The sequence below is a fragment of the Pogoniulus pusillus genome, chromosome Z (assembly GCF_015220805.1).
Source record: "Pogoniulus pusillus isolate bPogPus1 chromosome Z, bPogPus1.pri, whole genome shotgun sequence".
In the NCBI taxonomy this organism is placed as follows: domain Eukaryota; kingdom Metazoa; phylum Chordata; class Aves; order Piciformes; family Lybiidae; genus Pogoniulus; species Pogoniulus pusillus.
In genome coordinates this window covers 42,993,612-42,999,762 of record NC_087309.1, presented here as the reverse complement: position 1 = coordinate 42,999,762, position 6,151 = coordinate 42,993,612, and the positions used below count along the sequence as shown (strand labels likewise).

The 6,151-nt window shown below is 41.7% G+C and overlaps 1 long non-coding RNA gene across 1 annotated transcript; it reads right to left on the bottom strand.

The window, feature by feature from the left end:
• Positions 1-2,257: 2,257 nt before the first annotated feature.
• Positions 2,258-5,739, bottom strand: LOC135173509 (uncharacterized). Its single transcript, XR_010301358.1, has 2 exons — positions 5,532-5,739; positions 2,258-3,262 (listed from the first exon to the last, which is right to left on the bottom strand). It is a non-coding gene; the product is annotated as an uncharacterized LOC135173509 (long non-coding RNA).
• Between the last annotated feature and the right edge of the window lie 412 nt (positions 5,740-6,151).

Below are 6,151 nucleotides of genomic sequence, written 5' to 3'. Positions count from 1 at the left end.
GATTAGAAACACTGTGGCCAGCAGGAATAGAGAGGTGATTGCCCCCCTATACTCAGCACCTCAAATATCTTGTTTATTTCTGGGTCCCCAAGAAGGGCGTGGAAGTTCTGTAGTGTGTCCAGAGACAGGCAATGAAGCTTGTGAAGGGCCTAAAGCACATGTCCTGTAAGGACCTGCTGAGGGAGCTGGTGTTGTTCAGTCTTTAGAAACAGAGGCCAAGGGGAGTTGTTTCCACTCCCTACAACTACCTGAAAGGATATTGAAGTGAGGACCACAGGAGATGGTTACAAGACGCACCAGGGGAAGTTCAGACCACATATTAGGAAATATTTCTTCACAGAGAGGGTTATCAAACATTAGAATGGTCTGCTCAGGGCAGTGGGGGAGTCACCATTCCTGGAGGTGTTTAAATGGCATGTGGAATTGGTGCTTAGGGACATAGTTTAGTGCTGACTCTCCAGTGCTGGCTTGAAGGTTGGACTATATATCATGATGTTTTCTTTCAACTAAATATATTCTGTGATGTCCTGCTGCATTTTCTGTTCAACTGACTAATTAAAAGCTCATTTTACATCTGACAGTAATGGTATTCCTATGAAAAAGCTGGATATAGTCCTCTGAACTTGGTGTATGATAAATTGTCACCAGATCAATGAGGACCTCTCACTTCTAAAGAGTCAAATGAGATATTCCTTCTGTGAGATCAGAATTCAGCAGTTTTCAAAAGTACATGTCTGTGTGTCATTTCATAGTCTTCCTCTGTGCACAGAGACATGGAAGAATGCGAATATATATCTAACCTACATACAACCCAGGCATGCAAGGCAATCTTTTCAGTTTATCTTAACTTGGTCAGGATCCCATTAAGAACTCACCGAAACTTTTACCTTTTCATTAACATACATTAAAAGACTTTCAGTCTGTACTTTGGGTAAACAAACAGGCTGTCATTTTTGGGAAATCTAGTTTGAAAAGATGGTGGTGATGTTTTGTTTGTTCTGGATTCAGGAGGGCTAGTTAAGGACTGTGACTTTCCTGCACTGAAGACACGCACCACCATAAGCTTCTCTATCTCCAACATAGGTTGTTGTCATAAATGCAATTCTGTATAAATAAGTTTGCAGCTCTCCTGAATTGAATTAGCTGGCTAACTAACTCGGTTTAGATTTTGGTGTTCGGTCAGTAAGTGAGCACTGAAATCCTGGGGGCTTCTCAGTTTGCTCTGTAATTGTTTTCCTGTCTTACGGTAGGATTCAGAATTTGCCCTCCTAGAATTTTGATGCTGGAGATAAACAGATTAAGGAAAAGAAACTTTTATGTTCACAGGCAGAAGAACACAAGCCAACTGCAATGTAAACTTGTGTAGGTTAGCCTAGACTATTTTCTGGTCCCTCAAACCTATCTTTGCATTATTCATTGCCTGCTATTATTTATCCTTTCACTTCTTGCCAAAACTGCTAAAGTATGAAATCTTCCCAAGGGGCAGCAGTAGGGTTGCAAAGCCATTTTGCACAGGTTAATAATGCTGCTCAAGATTTAAAGACTCATATCCATTTTTGTCATTAAAAAGGAAGGCTTTTGCTTCCATAACTGAGGTTAAAAATATTTTTTATTCTTTCTCTGATGGGAATGCACATTAGACATGGTCTGAAGTTGCATTCGTCATTCTGCATTCACACCATCCTGTCATGCCAATCCTCCTCTTCTTTCCAGCAGTGAGAATAAAAATGATAATACTTAGGAGTGAATCAGTCAAATTACTTACAGAGAGGAGGGATTGTCAAGAGTACTACTTTTCTATCAGGTATAGCTATTTTTGTGTGAGACTCAGCAATGACTGTCTCTTGGACTCAGGTACGATACAGTTCAGAAAGTCCAATGAAACAAACAATACCTTTTGTTTTAAAGGGAAACATCAACAGAGAGAAATCAACACAGCCTAGGAAGTATTGTAAGATTTAAAACAGTTCCAATCCTCTTTCCTCTGTATTAACTTACTTCCCCTCCCCCCCCCCCAATAATATGCCTTCCCACACTTGTCATTATGCCATGCAAGATCTCAGAGCTCTTTTTTTTGAACCTATGGTCTCTTTGCTACCTACTGTTTCTCTAGAACTACATTTGGAATTGATGTATAAATATATCCCATTTTTCTCAGCTAGAAAAGTCACCCTGCTCAATACTCTTCCTTATTAACACCTTTATGTTTGTTGGTGAGGTTGAATGCAGATTTAACATTTTCATTTCAAATCAGGGAGAGGTTGGAGGTATTTTAATTTCCTCAGCAAATGCCATAATGCTGTGATGATCTTAATGCTAGTGTATTCAGAATTCAGATGTTGCACCTCTATTTACATACTTTCTTAACATTTGAGAAGCTAACAAAATTTTAAAATTAAAATGAGATTAATGTGGCAAAACAGACATGCACTGCCACATTGTGTAGTTATGCAATAAATTCAAGGTTAATTTAAAATTAAGCTACAGTAAAATAGCAAAGAAGGGGAAGAATTCTTTGTAGAACATGCATTTACATACTTTAATTGTACTAACTCTTACTGAGGACTATGATAGGTAACATTTCATTATAAATATTTGTTAAAATTAATAGTTTACCTGATAAAATGCAGATGAGCATTTCTTTAAACTAACTTACAACAAAATCCTGTGTAGGATCTGGTTCAAAAATGTGTCCATTAAGAAAAAAAAAAAAAATCCACCACAGAATAGCTCATTATTAAAGATACCAAACATTCAATACTGGGAAATCACTCCTTTCGCAAATCAGCATTGGTACCTTCCTGTGCAAACTAGTTCCTTCACAGTTAAATTTTGCATCACCACATACAAGATTGTGAATCTGATGGTATGATCAGCTCTATGATTAGTACGATCATTTTACCAGAGCCACAGAATTGTGGGGTTGGAACAGATCTCTGCAGATCAAGCAGGGCATTGTCATGTAGTTTCCTTAGTCTTCCTTTTTGCCCTTTTTGAAGATGGAATGTCAGTGATTTTCCTCCAATCCTAAGGCACCTTCTGTGTTCTCTGCAATCTTTCAAAAATCATGGGAAGTGGCTTAGCAATAATCTTAGTCAGCTCTTTCAGGAGTCATGGGTGCAACCCTTGGGGACCTTTGAACCTGTGGGTATCCATTTTGTCCAGTTGATCTCTAGCACAGTCCTCCTTGATAAAGGGAGACTCTTCTTTCCTCCAGACTCTCTTACCTTCAAGGACTGCGGGGCAGCCTTAGCAGTAAAGACTGAAATAAAGAAGAAATTCAGTAACTCGTCTTCCTCTGCATCCTCTGTAACCAGGGCATCCACCTCACTCAGCATCAGGTTCACATTTTGCCTGGTGTTCTTTTTCCTGTTGATGCACTTGAAGAAGCCACTTCTATTATTTGGGGTTTTTCTTACATCATTTGCCAGACTTAATTCTGAGATGGCCTTAGGTCACATTGTAGCATAATCTATCATGTTCCTATATTGCTCCCTATTGTCCAGTCCCTTTTCCCACATACCACAAACCTTCTTCTTCCATTTGAGTTTTCCCAGAAGCTCCTTTGTCATCCATGCAGGTCTCCTTCCTCCCTTACTTGATTTCTTACTCATGGGGATGTACCAATCTTGATCTTGGAGGAGGTGATACTCGAATATTAACTATCTCTCTTTGGCCCCCCTACTTCCTAATGTCCACTATTTACTTTTGCAGCAGTACTGCTCTTCCTTAATCCTAGAGGACAGCTGGAGAAGCCTGTTTGTGCTCTGTGACTGAGATCCACTCATTTCACATTCACTTCTGCCTTTGCTCTTTTCTGTGAAATCGTATTTTTTAAACTGGTCTTGCAAACGCAACACTTTCCTCTTACTCTGATCATGCTTCTGTACAAGGACAAGACCGAGGCTCTCTGTCCATTGTCACATTTCTATGAGAGGGGTGGGAATAACAGAGCACAGCCCATCTTTCCCCTCCAGCTGTAAAGCTCAATATTCCCTAATGCAAAACTGCACCAAAACGTACTTGCTTCAGAAAAGCACTTCAGTTTGCAGAGAACATTGCTTTCAACAGTGCTGCATTTCTCTGGAAGTGTTCTAGCCCACTCACTGTTTGGGAGTTTTCGAAGTATACAGAATCTGTTAAAGGCTTGTCATAGCCAATTAAAGGCAGAGAAACATTACAAAGGCTTGTTGTGATAGAACAAGAGGGAATGGGTTTAAGCAGGAGAAGGGTAGAGTTAAATCAGATATCAGAAAGAAATTCTTTACAGTGAGGGTGGTGAGACACTGGAGCCAGTTTCCCAGGAAGGTTGTGGATGTCCCCTCCTTCCCTGCTTGTATTCAGTGCCAGACTGGACAAGGGCTTGTGCAGCCTGGTCTAGCGAGAGTGCCCCTGCCTACAGCAACAGTGTTGAAACTAGAGAATCTTTAGGGTGCCTTTCTACCTAAACCATTCTATGGTTCTGTGATTCCATGATTTGAGCGTTTTCTGTTTTATCAGACACATCCAATTTAAATACAAAGGTCATTATCCTTTGGCAATTGTAGCTCTCCTTTTTCCACAGGCCTTTTTGTAACTGCACAAAAGCTGCTTCACTGAACTTTTTACACTACAAATCAGTTCTTTGTGTGTGGGGTTTTGTTCCCTAGAAAGTTGCTTTTAACACAACACTAAGCCTCTAGTATCTTTCTCCAGAGTTAGAATATCAGCCCAGAAATCCTCACCTATTCTGTTTCAGAATCCTGCAGATTTGGTATATAATTGACAGAGGCATTAGCAGAGACTCTTAGCTTCCTGGGACATATCTGAAATAGCAGAAGATGCCTCATAGTAAAAGCTGTTCAGCAAGCTAGCAGTTTATATTTTTCCATAAGAATTTTAGATTTCTGTTACACTCTCACCTCCTCGTACCGATGTACTATTCTGTTAGGAATTAGGCTCTGCACACTGAGGAATAAAAAGAGTCTGTATCTGGTAAGCCCACAGACCAAGTGAGGCAGCCACACCAGTGTCTGTTATATAACTACTATGGCCATCAAGAAAAAGAGATCAACCACATCCTGGGCTATATCAAAAGAAGAGTGACCAGCAGGACAAGGGAGGTGATTCTCCCTCTCTGCTCTGACCTCATGAGACTGCAGCTGGAGTAGTTGTGGTACAAGGTTCAAAACTGCACTCAAAAAATATACTTATCCAAGGCATGTCACATGCAGAAAGTGGTGATCAGTGGCACAATGTCGATCTGGAGACCAGTGACAATGGGCATCCCTGTTGTGGAGGCAGGGAATTAATGTGGCCGAATCAGGAATTTTTGTACAAAAATAGAGTTGTTTTATTGTCCCAAAAACCCGCCCCCAAAACTATATACAAGAATTAATTTAGTTTAATTACCAGATTCAGCTGATTTGAGAATATCTACAAGAATGCCATTGATAATCTGAATATTTTGGAAGTCAGAAGTTGGAAAAGGCTTTAGCTATTAATTAATAGCGTTTCCCACTTACTAATAAAGTTGAGCCAAAATAACTCACGATCAGGCTGACTTCCTCCTGCGGTCTGTCCCTCTCGTTCCCTTTCAGTAGCTGCAGGTGGGTCGTTAAGGGTCGTTAGGCTTACAAAGGGTGTCAATAGGTGAAGCAGTCCTTTGAAGCTCTTTCTGTATCCAGGCCAGGCGAGGTAGGGGGGAGAACTCTCAGGCAGGCACGAACATTCAGGCAGGAACGACCTCTAAGGCGGAGACGAACTCCAAGGCGGGAACCCCAAAAGCGGGAAGCCCCCAATATTTATACCCTCTCTAGACATAGAGCAGAATTACCACTTCCTTAGGCGTGAAGGAGACAGCCAATCCCAGCCCGATTCCAGCGCGGGCGCTGCACAGGGCACCCCTCGTGCAGGAAGGAAAAGCCTTTGCTCACCCCCTTCACGCCTGCAGGGCATGGGCAAGCTGAGGGGAGGGCGGGGGGAACCAGGCGGCTTTTCCTCTCCCACTCAAGCCAGGGAGGGAGAGCAATTTAGGGGTATACAGGACTCCAGGACAATCCCTCAAAGGTCACTGCTGGCACCAGCGCTGTTTAACATCATTGTCAGTGATATGGACAGAGGAATTGAGGGCACCATTGGCAGATCTGCAGATGACACCAAGCTGTGTGGC